At 38.3% G+C, this 17,525-nt stretch overlaps 1 protein-coding gene across 2 annotated transcripts in view; it reads right to left on the reverse strand.

Annotated features, from left to right (window-relative positions):
* enox2 (ecto-NOX disulfide-thiol exchanger 2) overlaps nucleotides 1-7,969 on the reverse strand; it is a 126,640-nt gene extending 118,671 nt beyond the window's left edge. The window contains exons 1-2 of one of the 2 annotated variants that reach the window (XM_061048533.1): nucleotides 7,818-7,969; nucleotides 335-429 (exon numbers count right to left, since the gene is read on the reverse strand). The gene's annotated coding sequence lies outside the window, so the exon portion shown is untranslated. The remainder of the gene's footprint in view (nucleotides 1-334; nucleotides 430-7,817) is intronic. The other variant, XM_061048534.1, reaches the window with a different exon arrangement.
* Between the last annotated feature and the right edge of the window lie 9,556 nt (nucleotides 7,970-17,525).

The raw sequence follows: 17,525 nt of genomic DNA on the forward strand, positions 1-17,525 counted from the left end.
TCTCAACTTGTGTTGCGCTTCTTCAAGTCTTGTACAGATCATGAAGACATCAAACCTTAGCACTTAGCAGGTGTTTGTGTAGGCACTCTTGACAGACAGGATTTAGGGGTTTTTCCTCCTTTTTGCTCAAGCACAAAAAGCTAATTAACAGTGTGTTTCAAAAACTGAACTTAACTTTAAATTTTAACTAACGACAAGCGCTTTCCTTCTCCTTGAGGAAATGGTCACTAAACCTTAAGAGTCACATGATAAATAAAAAACTCAGAGGTAGTTTTGGTTCAATGTTTTGTTCAATTTTGAAGAGGATGGATTGACCATGGAGTTGAGATTTTACCTTTTGGACTGTTGCAATCGTCAAACAGATTCTTCTTAGCATCAGGACACTTCGATCAGGCAAAGATGATGTTGCAATTTGCTTCATCTTTAAATCTGTAGAACACAAAGTCAGAATATGAAGCCAAAATGAACACCACTATAAAACCTAAATATGCCTCAACCGCCATGATTCTCAGTAAGATTAGGAGCTACGTCGCTAACCAAACTTAAAATTGTGGTCTTGAGCCTGATTTACTTTTGATTCTATTACTTTGAATCTCCAGTTAAACTGCCAGTCTCTATATGCATCAACATATTGTGTGTGCTTATGCTCAGCGTTGCATTATTTCAGTTAAAGTAAGTTTCAAAAATTCACGAGCACAAATGCAGACATAATGATACTCATCATACATAATCAGCTCATTTTCAGTCATCAATGATTAGAGTAGCCTACCAGGACAGCATTGAGATAGAGTGCAGAGTTCTTGAATTTCCCCTCTGGGGATCAATAAAGGATTATCTTATCTGATTATCTCATTACTTTCTGGGGCTGTACAATCAAGCTTCAGACATAAACCGCAGTGTTCACATTAACACCTTTCAACCACCATGCAAACACTTTGCAGCGAGGTAGGAAAACTAAGTGCCTCCCACCGCAGACTGCTTTACAGAAGTGTGTCCTAAGCAAAAAAAGAAAAGAATTACATATCAGTATATATATGTATATCAGAATATAACACAAAGCTCTATAGATCATTAAAAAGGGTTATTACTGTACATTGCACTGTACTCCTCGCAGGAAATTGATCTATTCAGCGGATTCAAAACACTGCAATGTATTATTCATTTTCCTCCTCAGTGTCCCATTACAGCTGTTACATCACCAAAGAGCAAAGGCTCAACTTGATGTGTTTTGAACAAACACACAGAAAAGCTGCCTCTCCAGGCGTGGATCAAGTCCTTAAAGATTTTTGTTGTGTTAAAATGTTGTGTTGTTTGGTTTATAGAAAAAGAGACTGGTGTTATTTGTGGGTCACAGAAGATTGACTCTCTTAACTGTGGCCTGACATAGTGTGTATTAGACGTGGGACAAATACAGCTACATAATGTTTTCCTGACTTGTGTGATACAATCATCGATTGATGGGACCAAAAAGATCGGAAGCGAAGCTCATTAGGATTGTTGCAAAATTCACTTTTTGTTTGAAATGTTTTCAGCTTTCTGTTTGGTTTCAGAGGCGTTTGTGGTCAGCTCAATGACTGCTACTTCAGTTAGAATCACCAATATTGAAACGGTAATTGTTGTCAACACTTGAGCAATTCCACTGAACAGGGTAATCATAATACAAAGACTTTGTCCTTCGCAAAATCTCTGACCCTCATGCCCAACCTCATCCTCCTCAGCATCCAGCTCCCACCAGAAGAGAAAGCATTAACAGTAATGACAATCGATGTGGGTCTTAAAAGTATTGGCAGTCCAGGAGCTGCTCTCTGTGCCGTCTTTATTAGTCTGGAAAAAGAGTGTTGGTCTCTAGCCTGCCAGCTCCAAGTAGGAGTGCATTGATCAGAAGGTCACGCCCAAATGAATGTAGCTCTTTAATTGTCTGTCACTCCTCATTCTTGGTCCAACCGCCGTCATTGGTCTCTCAGGTAAACCAAGGCCACCATTACACTGAGGAGGGTTTAAGACCCAGACAGAAAAAAGATAACAGAGCCAAAAGGATATTCTAATATCACAGTGTGTGTAGCTTAAAGGGTAACTAAACCCCAGAGTTTCGGCCATAGTGGGTTGCAGATGGCACAGCGGTTTGATTAACCCCAATGCAGCGAGGCTACAGTCCTACAGTCCTGTTCCTCTTTGAGAAGCAGCAATGACACTTGGGACATAAATGTAGTTTGAAGTAGAAGACTTCTCTCCTCAGGGGTCTCCTGAAGGCCATGACCACGGTGGTCCAGAGCCGAATGGGTTTGAACCGTCCAAAAGCAGCAGGTGCTGGGACGTAGTTTTAATAAGGTTTGGTGATGAAAGCTGTCACAACATACTAGCCTGCCTCCAAATCAGCCAATATTCTAATTAAATTGCAGTAGCTGGATCTCAACTTTTAGAGGGCAGTCCACTATACGTAGTTCTAATACAATATGTGGAATTTAAATACTTTGTACTCAGATCTCGAGATTTGGACCCAAACTGATTAACAACACTTATATAATCAATACGTAGGTTTTCAGCTTAAAATAGTGATCTTGGGGTTTAGAATAATATGGTTTGTAAATAAAGTTAGAGTTGACAAAAAACCAACTGTTATCAAGCACTGGCTAATATCATTCATGATGTAGGACTTAAGTGTGTCCCATGTGGCACTCAGAGTATGAGCGAGTCCACTTATCTATTCTTTCAGCCTCTTGGGAAACACACAGTGTGCTCTCATACTGTCAATTAAGCTCATTTATTTTTCGACCAGAAAGGTAGGTGTTGTAAAACTTACTCAATAAATGTATTTTTAACAACCGTTTGAGTGAAGTGGAACAGGAGGTAACATGAGACCCCTACTTGGAGGTAACTATTATTAAGTCACTATGCCAGCTAAATGTCTTCAACTGCACATTTGCGCTGTCCTGGTTTCTATCCTGGGATTTCACACATTAGAACATCATCTTTACAAAGAATGCTCTTCATTGATGTAGGAGTGATGTAGAAAGTAGAGCTGGGCACAGACATGACTTCTTTCAGTCAGGATGGAACAACAGATAGATTATTTCCACATTAAAAACACTTTGATGTTGATAAGCTGGTTCAGTCTGAGAGTGATGTATATAGCTTTGTTAACCTGAAAGACTCTGAGCTATACTTAGAAAACAAGGTGTGCATTATCAGCTCCTTTACACTTTCTGATGTAACGAATATGACGTCACGATGATCGATCCAAGCGGGGAAAAAATAATAATTTTTAATCGTTCAATAAAATATTGCGATACTTTTTATCCTGGCTCTAGCAGAAAGACACCAATCAAGAAATCCTAAGTTTCATTTTAAGTTAGTTAAATTGACCAAATCTTAAGAATCCACATTTAGTTGAAAGAAATAAAAAGCACGAAAGACATTACAGGATTACAGTTTTAATCCTTTTGTATAACTAAATTAGTAACGTTGAACACTACTAATACGAATAAAGGTTATTATCATATTTTTAATTGATGACAATTATTGTGCTGAAATAAGCATCTATTCAAACATCCTGTAAAAAGTAACAAACTGAAACTCCCTCAATATTTGATGTGAGCAATATGACACTATTATCATTAGAATCAGTTAATAGGACACTGCACGACTACATTTTCTTAATGCAATCATCAGCAATTATCAAATCGAAGATCCTTTTGATTTCTTTTAATCAAGGCCTCATTGAGATTAAGTATGCACTACAATAAAAATGAAATAAAATATCAGGTGGAACTCAGTTTTACACGACACTACAAGAAGAATCATTCAATTAAATGTAATGCTATTTTAATAAACTCAAACATGAAATTATGTCATTAATGTGCCCACAGGTTTTATAGTGTCTGGAAGATGTATGATTTTTCTCCTTTAATCGAGTGACCGTAACAAAGAAGTAAAACTTTACCTTTAAGAAGGGTCTTACTGTAGTTAACGAAAACGAGCACAAAAGAGATACATAAAAAAACGTAAGCAACAATCTAAAGCTTTTTGTAAGAACATTACATTTCCAATAATAGACATTTCACTAACACCTTTTTTTATTCACTCACTTCGGTGTTTTAAATTAAGCTTATTGATTTGCTGCTACGACATCCCATCACTGCCTCATCTTATCAGAGTCCAAAAATCCCTCGAGGGGCCGATAAAAACATCTCATAATGAGAAATGTCACCTTTCCTCACCCAAAGTGGGACGAAAAACAATTTGGTTCAGAACCTGGGAAATGTTCTCAACTTGATGCCATCCGCCGAGCTAAGTTTAGTAAGATGGCCTCTGGCAGGTAAGTCTAGTCAGACAGCGCTCGGGCATTTTTAAGCAGCAGACACGAACAAAAACACTAAGGCAAGAAAAAACTCTTAGAAGTGATACGTTGAAATATCTAAGCCCAATTCGATTTTTTTGCCAGTAGCTGTGGTTCACCTGCAAAATATCTGACTTGTTTATGATTGACATGCTACATAAAAACAGTCATTTACATGTAATTTTTAATAATATCCCACTGTAGATCCAGCCCTGTCTATCTCAATCTGTATACCTCATTAAAATTCCTGAACAGGCTTTGAATGACTCTGACATAGCACTCTGATAATCAAGGACACACACTGTAAATGTGGGCAGACAGACTGCCCACCACTCACAGTAAGGAATATGTTGACCATATGGTGGAGGAAAGTGGTTGTGCTGTTATTCAAATGTATTTTAATAAACTGACTCAGTATAGCAGAAGGAAAACACAAATGTATCCAAATGGGACGTATGGAGGCAGAGTAATTTTACATGTATCATCAATAACTCAAACTGCTGCTCGGACCTTAGGGCCAGAAGTACAAATGTGTACATCACATTATAAATAAGACAGTGACTAGTAGTGAATATGTGTACTACAAAACTGATCTTTTCTCCGCATCTTAATGGGTGAGTCCAAATTAGAGCCCACATCACCCTCCCTTTTGTTGACTCCTCTTTAAGTGTTGCTTGCCCTTCTGTTCACAGCCAGTTTTATCACTTTCACTTCCCTAACCAAGATTTCCAGTCAATTAAAACAAGCATCCTCCTGTCCCATTGACACCCCGCCTTCCCTTTTTAAAGAGGTCTTGGAGACCATTGGACATCAAATTCAGAGCCATTACTGATTCTGTGAAGAAAAAGCTTTTTATCATGAAATACTCAAATTAGAGAATTGATCTGCAAATGAAAATCTGCACACCAGCTAAAGTCATCATTATTAATCTCTTTTGAAGGAACAAGATCACTTTATGAAAATGCACACTAAATTCTGAATGAAATGTGTGTGCGTGGCTGGCTTTAAATTTAAGTTTCTTCACGTTATTCAATCTTAGTTGTGATTCAAGCAGCCAGGATCACCTTATCAAACATCCAAATTTAACTGAACTGACAATTCTGTAGTGAAGTGAAGACAAATTCTCTTTTAAAGAAACGAAGATTGTTAGAGCAGTTTGCTATGATAGCATATTGCAATGCTTGAAATTCTATTTTGATTTTATATTATATTATATTATATTATATGGGATACGTTTACAAAACTGAAAGCCAGGTACAGAGTTTGACAGGGAAAGAGAAAAGTCAGAACAAGCGAACGCTCTCTACTCATTGAAAAAGACGCTGGCGCTCAGAAAAAAAAAGCTTGTTGTGGCTCCAGTCCATGGCTACAGCCCCAGTTAGTGGTGGTCGACTGCGCTGTAGATTGAGCAGTACATTTGACCGGCACTGAAGTCCAAAATATTAATAATTAGTTTAACCGACTAATGATTCTGGGTGTGAATAGCAAGGGTGATGACGTTTAACAGTTTACTGGACTACACATCTCACATGGGGTAAACAACTTTTTAAATGCTTATAGATTGCAATATCAATCTGAAAAGTACAAATAGTAAAACAGTAAGCCTCTTCATATTCTACACCTAATCTACTCAGCAGAGTCTTGGTGTCCATTCGTCTCTGTCCCAAGCCTTCAATAAGTCAAGCACTGATCCATCAACCAGCCAGTAGATCAGGTAACACTGGCATGGCTGCAGTTCTTATTTGTGCAAAGCAAGGTCACAGAACTACATGGATGCCGGATCAATCGGACAGATTAATGAAGCACAACCTGCTGACATGACGAATATTGACACCCCTATTACATCCTGGTCCTGCAGTCCTCAGCACCACTTCAATAAATCAGGTCCAAGTAGGATGAAGCAGGTAAACTTCTGAACCTAATCCTTCACAGCATAAACAGAATACAAGAGGAGTCTGAATTTAGTAGAGACAGAGATTTCCCTGGAAGTGAACTCCAAAATGTCTCAGAACTAAACATCACTTTGGCAGCTGTGACTGAAATGCACTTCATCTGAGCTCTACATTCTGCTTAATATGAAATTCCTCAAAACCTTATATGAAGTAGGAATGCAAGCAACAACACAACGAGGATATGATGAACAATTATTCAGTATTATTTAGTTAATTGATATTTTTGATGGGTACTGTAATTATTGAGAAAAAAATAAACGTGAAAATAGAGAGAATTTAAGTTGCTTAACATAGAAACGCAGCAAACCATAACATTTAAATGTCTGACATTTTTCAAGCACAAATACTAAACAGTTAGTCTCTCAAATTAAGAAAATTTAAAGCTTGAAGCAGATAGAAATAACTCCAGTTGCTTCAATACTAAAACCCTCTAAACACTTCATGTTTCCTGCCCAGATTCTGATTGATTCTGACTTGTATGACCTGAACAAATGGCATGCTCCATTTTTAATAAATAGAAGGATTAACCTTTGCCAACAGTGGTGCCTCTTTTAGCAAACATGTGCAGTCGAGATTGTGTACCTCTGAAGACATGATTATTAGACTCAGGTCGTTGGACGTGTAGGACACCGTTCATATTACTGGAATTAGGTTAAAATTAATGACTCAGTAATCCCAAGAAATAAACTTATAATGAGTGTCTTTAGAAATGCATGAATTTGCAAAAGGTTTCTTTGGTAATGATCGTTAATATATCCACTTCTATGCCCTCATTAAATTAAATTAATGCTGGCGATCCACGGTGCTAAGACTGTTATCACACTGCGTAGGTCCTGTGCTGTTTTTTTGACAACAAACTGCGAGAACAAAAAGGTGGCTGCCAATACGTGGTTCGGATCAGAAAGTATCTAGACCAGGGGTGGGCAACTGGCGGCCCGGGGGCCACATGCGGCCCCCATCAACCCTCAATGTGGTCCTCAGGTTAATTTTGTACATGTACATGTACATTACAGTCAATTATGTCTCAAATTTAACTTCAACATATACCTGTGATTAAATATTATTATGGACATATTTCTGATTTTCATGATTTCATGGCAGATTTTGTCATGTTTTTCTTCATGTTTCCAATTAATTGATGTGTAAAAATTGACCAGAGGGCCACGTTGAGGGTTGATGGGGGCCGCATGTGGCCCCCGGGCCGCCAGTTGCCCCCCCCCCCCCCCCCCCCCCCACTGATCTACAGTCAGTTTCGTTGTTATCACATTAGGAGCTGAAATGAGCTTCAGCTCTGATACGTCAGCTTTCAACCTCAAGCATGTAAACCAAAAAGCGCCTTAATAATAATAATGCCTTATGTTATGTAACATTTCAGCAATATAAATCATGTATGAATGTGTCACCTCCTGCTAACTTTGATCATACTGTCTCACTTTAAACTTCCTGATACTTCAACACACCTCGAGGCTAACGCTAACGACCGCAGTCGGAAGTTAACACCGGAAAGAGAAGAGGAAATACAAATGTACCTTTCTTAGCTGTCGGTCGTCTTTAATGCTCCCTGTGTCGCTGAAACAAGTCCTAAAATCCATTCGAAACTCGGGAGTTTCTCTGTCTGGTAGTCTTACTGAGCGGGTAACCAGGAAAGCTTCTGGTTAGCAACGAGTCCTGTCAAGTAATGGCGGAGCTAAGTACGGCAAGCCGGAGGCCGACACGTGCCTTTTGTTTACGTTTTTTAGCGATTCAAAATGGTTTCGATTTGAGGCTCTAGACCACTGGTGTCCAAACTTTTTTTTCTTGCGGGCCAAAATTGTCGTGTTAGAATCGCTCGCGGGCCACAGGTTTTGGTTTTTAGAATATAGTTTAAAAAATAGTAAGGCTTTTGTAGATCAGAATCAAACGGCTCGCTAAAGAAACCCTTTAATAAAAGGAAATCAAATATTTTGATATCTTCGTTCTACTTTATTTGTTTTTTTCTCAGAATCAAGCCTGTAATGTGGTTCATTTTTTTTTGGAAAAGCTTTCTGCATTTAGTTCAGGTCATTAATTGGTTAAACAACAGTCCGCTTGTTTGCAAAAACTTTGCATAAGTTTTTTTTCATAGTTTACAAAAAAATGTGGAAAATAGTAAAAGCTGTAGATTAAAAAAAAACAACAACATACATGTTACTGAACATTTTCAATTTTAGGAATATTGTTCAGCCCTTGTTAACATGAAAAATAAAAATAAGATAATGTGCCAATCTTAATCAAGGCCTCGGGCCAAAATCTTCTGATTCTTCATTTGAAGTCACGGACCGCAAAAAATCCCCTCAAGGGCCGCAAATGGCCCTCGGGCAAACCAGAGCATACAACTTACCAGGTTTAATTAATCATCACTGTTTTATTTTGCTTTCTTTGCAAACTGCCAGATATGTGCAACCAGAAGCAAAAGTTGAAGATGGTCCATGAATTGGTATATCAATAATCATTGGAACACGTTGGAACAGTACAAGCAGGTGAATGTAGGCTATGGTTAACGAGGCAGACATCTCATTGAGATAATGGCGAGCTCTTTTTATTCTTTGAGTAGGCTAATGAAATAATCACACCTTTGCACAATTGTATTAAATATCCAATGTTTATGAACTGGAATCAACAAATCAAACTGCTGTAAAGTAAAATTGGAATTAGCATCAGCTAAATCAACTTAACATTTTCAACTAAAGAATACTAAGAATTCCAGATTATATAGTATGAGTATATTCTGTAACTCAAAATATTTCCATGTGTGAATGTTACTCAAACCAACTTTAACAACATTTCAACAATGCATGCAGGTATTTTTGTTTGCTAATTTCCCCCTGAGGGTTGAGGTCACCTACAAAAAGAATTTCAATATAAGACTTAAGTAGATAGGTTTGATCAAAGTTGCACAGGTTGTACTTACAAGAGGAAGTTATTCACTGATATTACAAAAGAGAAAAACTAAAAATGATATATTCAAGGACTAATATGCAAGATGTCTACTGAATAAAGTCATAAAATGGCATTTTATCATCAGACATTCAGGAAACAAATGTGAAACATATGTCAACTGCTGGCTTTTCCGTCAACAGTGCAGCAGCCAGTATTTCCTCCTTCCAAGTTTCGATTCCGGTCCAGAGTGTTCTGTTTTTTGTTTTGAACAGAGAATCAGTTTGGGGCAGCTTTGGAGGCCCCTTGGTTTGCCAGGCAAACGGCAAACCAACAGGGGTTGTAGCGATTGAAACGAGCAAGCAAAGTGGCTCAGATATAACTGATTCAGTCTCTGCATTTTTCTAATAAGCTCTACAGCCTGACAAATGGTAAACTAGGATATATATATATATATATATACAGCAGATGTAGAGCTGGTTAAACATTAAGCTGGCAACCTCCGTGCATATAAACTCTGGTCAGGATAACTGCAGAGACGAAGAAGCATTGACAGTTGCTGGCATTGGAGCCTCTGCCATTGAACCCAGGGGTGCGCTGGGGCTGACTCAACTGTCACCAGTGCCATAGCAACACCGTCTGCGTCATCTGTATCAGGGAATTAAATTGATTGCAGACTTGGCCATTACCGTTTCTTGACATTCCGTCAACTCTTTCAGGTGATGACAAAGAATGTTAATGTGGTAATCTTGTAATGCAATTCTTTGACGCTGGCAGTATGCTTCAGTTCAGAGTGGTCGGTTCCAGTTTATGGCCAGTATGTTCTGTTACACTGAATCGCAAAAACTCAACAAAAATGCAGGACTCAGGAGACAGAATGCAAATTCATTGTCCATTTAATGGCAATCAACATTTGTTCAAAGATAATCCAGAAATTTGCAGGCAGAAGTAGAAGGCTAAAGGCTTGGTTAAAAACACAGAAACACTCACATCAGAAAGGTTACGAGAAACAGTAGGGAGAACGTTGGCCTGGAACGCTGACACAAAGTACAAGATGATCTGGCACATAAGGAGGGGGACACAAAGACAACAAACTGCAGGAGAGTGGAGAAAACTAGACAGAGGTAAAACACATCAGGTAATCAAAGATGTGGGAGACATACGTGGAAGAGAAGGATCAGACCTTAAATGAGACCCAGGGTTAGTAACCCAAAAAAACCAGGAAGCACAATAAAAAAAAAAAAAATGTAAATTCTACAAATATTCTTCAGTTGCTGGTGACTGAAAATATGCAAGATACAAAAATTCCTACTATTAACCAATTTTCTTGTGACATGTTTATATAAAGTTCCCAACTAAAAAATCCATAAACTGCAAAAAGCACAATGAGCCAAGAGGAACCTCGAGTATGAAGACATATGAACTGACATAGAAGGAAAAAAACACACAGACTTAATAGACCGGGTAATCAAACACAGGTGTGGACAATCAAAACTGGAGGAAAACACACAGAGGCAGGAAGAAACACTGAAGACATGATACACTACAAAAACTACAAAAGAAAACAAGAAACAGTAGAAACTAAACTCGAGATTATTAACAGATAAATACACAGGAAACAGAGAAACACAAGGATAAGTAAATCATAACACTCTGTCTTCACCTAAGGTTCAGGATTTGTGTTGCTTAGTTTGTTCTAAAGTGATTAGGTGCAAATGTGACTGCACATTAGTAATAATATTCAGCCAAGAACCTTTAGTGAGTACCTCTCACTTATTTCACATCAGTTGGGATTCAAAGTCATTGTGACAAGTATGCCTTTTTGTAATGGTATAACAAGACCCAAAAATGTCATTTTTATGTTTAAAATTATTTTCTAAAGTTCTAAACTGAAAAAGCTGAAACAGCTCAAGGCTGATTCTTCTTCTTCTTCTTCTTCTTCTTATTATTATTATTATTATTAATAATAATAATAATAATAATAATAATAATAATAATAATAATAATAACAATACATTTTATTTAAAGGTGCCTTTCAAAACTCTCAAGGTCACCTTACAAAGCAGAGATAAAAACAACAAAGTAACAACACAACGATAAAATTAACATTAAAAACACAAAAAACACAAATGTACAGGATGTAAAGGAGTTATGAGACTGGATGGAGAATGATCAGACTGAATATGCCAGTTTAAAAAGATGTGTTTTGAGATGAGATTTGAAAATGGAGAGAGAGTTGATATTACGGATTTGTGGTGGGAGGGAGTTCCAGAGGTGGGGGGCAGAGTGGCTGAAGGCCCTGGACCCCATGGTGGACAGGCGGGCGGGTGGTGCAGTGAGTTGAATGGAAGAAGAAGACCTGAGAGTGCGGGTAGGTGTGTTGATGTGCAGGAGTTCAGAGAGGTAAAGCGGAGCGAGGTTGTGTATGGCCTTGAAGGCGAGGGGCAGAATTTTGAAGGTGATGCAATGTTTAACCGGGAGCCAATGAAGCTGCTGTAGGACAGGGGTGATGTGATTAACAGAGGGCGTTCTGGTGATGATGCGAGCGGCAGAGTTCTGGACCAGTTGAAGTTTGTGGTGGAAGATGGATTTGTAGATGGAAATAAGCAGACCCGGTGACATTATTGATGTGAGCTTGAAATGATAGTGTGCTGTCTAGGATGACACTTAACCTGAGGGGAGGGAGAAACTGAGGAGTGGTCAATAGCCAGAGAAAAACTGTTGAGTTTAGGGATTGTTGATTTGGTGCCAATGAGGAGAAGCTCGGTTTTGTCACTGTTTAAATTTGATTTCTTGCAGGCAATCAGTCAGGGAAGTGGGCGGGAGGGAGGAGGTGGGTTTGGTGGATAGGTAGTGCTGGGTGTCATCTGCATAGCAATGGAACTGGATGTTATACTTACAGTAGATATGGCCAAGAGGAAGGAGATAGTTGATGAACAGAAGGGGGCCCAGGACAGAACCCTGAGGAACACCTGTAGTGACTGGAAATGGCTGGGATTTGAAGGTTCCAAGTTGGGTGAACTGAGTGCGACCAGAGATAGAATGAAAACCAGTGCAAGGGTGTGTCAGTGATTCCAATGGAGGCAAGTGTGTCAAGGAGTGTGTGATGGGAGATGGTTATTGTCAGACAAATGAGTGTGAACCTGAGATGCAACTGTTTTTTCAAGAATTTTGGAAAGGAGATTAGAAATACGACGAAAGCTATTGAAGTCATTGGGGTCTGCACCAGGTTTTTTAAGTATAGGGGTTATTGAAGCTGACTTGAAAGAAATGGGAACAAGACCAGAGGAATGTATGATGACCATTATTAGGGAAGACAGAGGGGGTAGGCAAGCTTTTACAAGGACAGTAGGAAGAGGGTCTAATGGACAGGTAGATGGTTTTGATTTCCGAATTAGGTCAGATATTTCAGCAACAGAAGGATGTTTGAAACTTGAAAGTGAGCGATAGAGTGGAGGTAAGAAGACTGGGAGAGATGAGATGTTAGGAGTCAGTTGCTGGTGAATCTTGTCTACTTTGGCAGTGAAAAATGACATTAAAGAGTTACAATAGGCGGTGGAATACAGATGAGAAGCAAGAGAGTCCGGTCATATAATGCAAACTTGTGCAATAAACGATGAATGTAGACCCCCCCCTCACAGTGACACATTCTTCTCACTCTTCACACCGTTGAGAGATCACTGTCTTAAACGACAAGATATCTTGATTTAATCATCCAAAAGCAAAGAAATAATATGATATCTTGTTTTAAAGCCTTTAATATCTCAGCTGTTTCTTATTAACCAAATGATATTAGACTGTTTATAATTTAATTTTATTCCCAGTTTTCTTCCATGCCATCTCCTGCTCTTTGGCTTATTGTTAGTGTTCTGGTGGCTAAGCTCTTTAAGAGGCAGGGCCATGAACAAAGCCAATGATATCTGCTGAATTCTCATTACAAGAGGATTATCATTTGAGCCAGCATGCGTTCCACTCCCACGTCATCAAGTGTTTTGAACTATTTACAGACAATTGTACCATTGCGAATGGTTTACTCTGCACCCACCCTCTCCCTCGGGCTCATGTTGATATTTGATCATTTTACACAACTCAGCATCAGCTTGACTTAACCTCAGCACCTCCACACTCTACCTAGACATCATGGAAGCAAGACAGACAATCCAACTGATTATTGCAAAGTTGATGTGACAGTCCCATCTCGACTGATTTATCCAACATAGGCTGGAATTACACCAATGGTCCAATGGCTTTTATCCAGTCCAGTCTTGTTTGTCCTTTGCATCCTTTACAAGCTTTCTAAATATGTGAGATTGATGGAAAATCAAGAAACAGATGTGTGTTGTTTTGACTGTGTGTGGCTTCATTATAAACAAAATGAAGTATCCTATCTTTGTCTACATGAACATCGGGTTGTAAATATCAATATTTATTGAAATTCGTATAGCAGCTTTTTTCAGTAGAAATGACTCAGTGCACACATTTGAAAGGATATTGTTTGTGATTCCAGCGTGATGTAAATGTTATATGTTTCCCTCTGCATTGAGGAAATGAAAGTAGAAGAAACTCTTTACCCAAACTGCAGGGGTACTTTAAGGACATTGGTTTAAGCTAATGATGGACAGTCTGCTTTCAAATAGTTGTTTAAAAGATTTTTCTGTCAGCCACGGGGCTTTGATGGTAACATTTTCCAGCAGCAACATGAAAAAAGAGATTACCTCTACAATGTAAGTTGCTGTTGACCAGAGAAAACATGTCATGTTTCTTCACAGTATATGTGAGAGCATTCAATATCAGCCCTCCTGCAGGCATCCAATCTCCTTCCAAGCTGCTTTCTGTGGTCCCGCCGCCGGTCTGTTCAACTTTTCTCATTAGATTTCCCCTCTTATGCATCCACAGTATTTTTGAAGTGTATTGTGTGTGGAATCATGAAATGCATTCATGTGTCGAGCCCGTACAAATCTCATCACATCCAAGACGATTCACATATGGAAAGTTTGGTATCCTAGCAACAGCCAATCACAAATGGCTCTGAATGTGGCCTTCCTAACTTTAGAGTCCTCATGGCGGCCTCTCTATGAGCTGATGGGAAGATGTTTATAAGCAATCAAAGGTTGTTTTAATCAACCACAGCAGTGTGTGTTAAAGCAGACAATAATGGGTTTTTACTTGTCTGGAGTGAGAGCTGAAGTGTGTGTAATCCCTTCTTACCAAACAGTTGAATTTTACATGAGCGCAGACAAAACGACCCAATCAGGTGTTTGAGCAGGGAGGTGATTGCTGAATTAAACTTTCTGAATGTTATTCACACATTTGAGGGTCACACTCAAGGAGAGGTTTCAGCACATCTGATTGGACCTAGATAGCAGCGTTTAGTGCGTGTGTTTTTTATAACAAAATTTGAGTGTCATTGTGGATTTTACATCTCCAGACAACTAAATTAAACCCAAAAGACTATTTTATGATTCATATTTCACCTCCTTCAGTTTCTCTTTAGAAGTGGTTCAATTTAAAATGTGTTTGATGCTTAATTTATCCTAAGACAAAAGCGTGTACAAGGAAAAGCCATAAAGAGTTTATGCCTCAGAGAGAAAAAGTGAGAATAACGTTTCTAAACGATGAAGGTGGCTCTAAGTTGTCTTTAGTTTTCTTTTTCTTTTTTGGGGGGATTTTATTTTGGTTATATGCTGTTGATCATAAAGTAACCTCCCATCACACATTGTTTGGAGAGCAGAGCATATCAAAAGCTGGAAAGCTACAAATTCAGCACAGCTAATTTGAGTTTCTGAAAAATACATGACTGAATTTTCTAACGATATAATGAGCTTTCTCTTTAAGAGATTACTTTTCAACCAATACTTTACAGAACAAAAGAAAACACAAGACTCCAGTTTGCCAGTTTGTTATTCTCTGTCTTTATCAAAGGGAATTATTTAAGACTATTACATAAATCTTCACTTTTTTCTTCCTTATTTTATTTTTAGATATTTAGCTCTCAGAGGATTACACATCCTGCTTTGTTTTACAGGTTTCACACACTGGAAGAACAACAATTGTTCTGAGGAAAGATTAGAAACCATAGCGCAGCAATTTGCCACCCTGAATGCAATCATTTCCAAATGACCAAACACATCATCAGTATCTGTCATAATTTGGATAATTGTATAATTTGGTGTCAAGAAACATCAACATTTCTCTCTGCATTTATTACAAATGAAGTGTGTTCAATTGATTTTAATAGGAAATCAAAAAGGTTGAAAATGATAAGGGTCTCTTTTTTTTCCAGTTCATTTGTTTAAAAAAAAAAAAAAAACATTTCTGCAACATTTGGGCACCCAACTGTTATGACTTAAATGACTACAGTCTAGTCCACAAGAGGTGTCATGTATGTATACTGCAAGAACTATTGATACAGACAGATGCAGCAATGTTATAAAATCAGTGATAAGAAACTCACTGTTGAATTAAATCTCAAGAGCACAGACGTATAAATTCACGTGGGTTCTTAAGCAGTGTGACAAATCGAGGATAATGCGTTGCAGCTAAGCATGGGAATATGAGAATCTGAGAGCAGAGAGCTTTCAACATGTAACTTCCCTAAACGCCTGGAGGAAAAATCTTTGATGAGGACACCAAAGCTGAGAGAGCTCACACTTAGACAAAAACATGACAGATCACTACCTGTGCAGCCCCCGCTTTAATCCACAAGTGGGCTCACTTTGAAGAGATTTGTGGAAAAGGTTTATTAAAGTCTGGTGGTTTATTTGACGCCTTGAATGTCTATAAAAAATGAATACAGTAGAAACATGTTCTCCCAGGATTAATGTGGAATCTTGACAATCAGTAAATCAATCAGAAACTTGCACAACCATCTCTGAAGATGTAACCACTGCAAGATGAGGGTAAGGATGAAGCTACATTATTATAACAAGTTCCTCTCAGAAAACGATCTAAGAAATGTGTTCATTCCTTCACAGCAGGATCTCTGGGAAAACTTTGTCTTTGAGAGAAAATGGGATGTGCTGTTCAAATGTATTGATGTTTAATCTTGTTGTTTAGTTGCAGAACCATTTATCTGTACTATGAATAATTGGATGTGATCACAGGATGGTGATGCAGCAGTGGTGTCCAAATCTGTCATGTCAGCATGCTGAGGTCCATTAATCTCTCTGATTGATCTGTATATGTGCTGCCATGACCTTCAAATGCACTGAGCCCTGAATCCTTCTCCTTCTTTCTGTCAGCTGATCAGCTGCTTTTAGGAACTTAAGATCCATGCATTTGTTTGTGTGAAGATCTTAAAAAGTTTAAAATGTGTTGATCAAAATGTACAATAGTCATCAAGAATGATAACAATCCTGATTAATAATTTGTTTCATATACAATTGCTTTGTTTTCAAGTTGTAAAAGATAACTTGTATGAGTTTCAAAGTACACATCATATATCAAAATAGCTCTTGGTGGCAGATATATTATACATATTGCTTTGCTTTTTATTTAACTGATAAACCTCCAGTAGAGCTGATAACTTATTCCCCCCCCCCCAAAAAAAATCATTTCATAGCAATTTTAAAAAGCACTCTCAAAGCAAAACCAGAATATAAGCTGACACTGCAACACTGAATAAACAATCTAATCTCCCAATCGTTGCCTCTGGATTACAGATAAACCCCTCTCTCATTTAGTAAGCCCTATGCTGATCTGGAAATAACACAGTAACTCATATAAAGTCATATTGACTCTTTCATTGTCCCAGTTATTAAGTTTTGTATGTCATTAATTTGATGTTATCATTTCCTGTTTTACTTTGTTACTCACCCTTCTTCCTGTGTATGAAGCTGTACTTCCTGCTTTTTTCCCCTCTGTGCTTGATCTGTCTCACCTGTGTCTGATCACCCTCAACTTCCTGTTTCTGGGCCAGTTTGTCTCCAAATCCTGTTACTAGGGTGCGTTCGAATTGTCCCTCCTATCTCCTTTCACTATCCACTTTACCTTAACCCCCCGGAAGCGTTTAAGTGGCGGCTATGATAAGAGCCGTTCGAATTCTCTAAAGGTTAAGGAAAGGTGGGTCAATGCTTCCTTTATAACCTCCTTTAGCATATGATACACTGGACCATCCTTTACGAAAGGAGATGAGATATGATGCCCCACAATTCCTTTCGGCAGCAACATTTAAAGCGAGTCGCGCATCCGACCATTCACGAACATTAACAATGATCGTATAGTGACACAGATCATGTAAGGGATAAAAATATAAGAGACATTTTTATCCAGATGATGTTTTATTCAACATATTTCATTCACTTAAGAATGCTTTGTGCAGTTGTACATTTGTATGCTTAAAA

This window comes from Labrus mixtus, chromosome 10, assembly GCF_963584025.1.
Source record: "Labrus mixtus chromosome 10, fLabMix1.1, whole genome shotgun sequence".
In the NCBI taxonomy this organism is placed as follows: domain Eukaryota; kingdom Metazoa; phylum Chordata; class Actinopteri; order Labriformes; family Labridae; genus Labrus; species Labrus mixtus.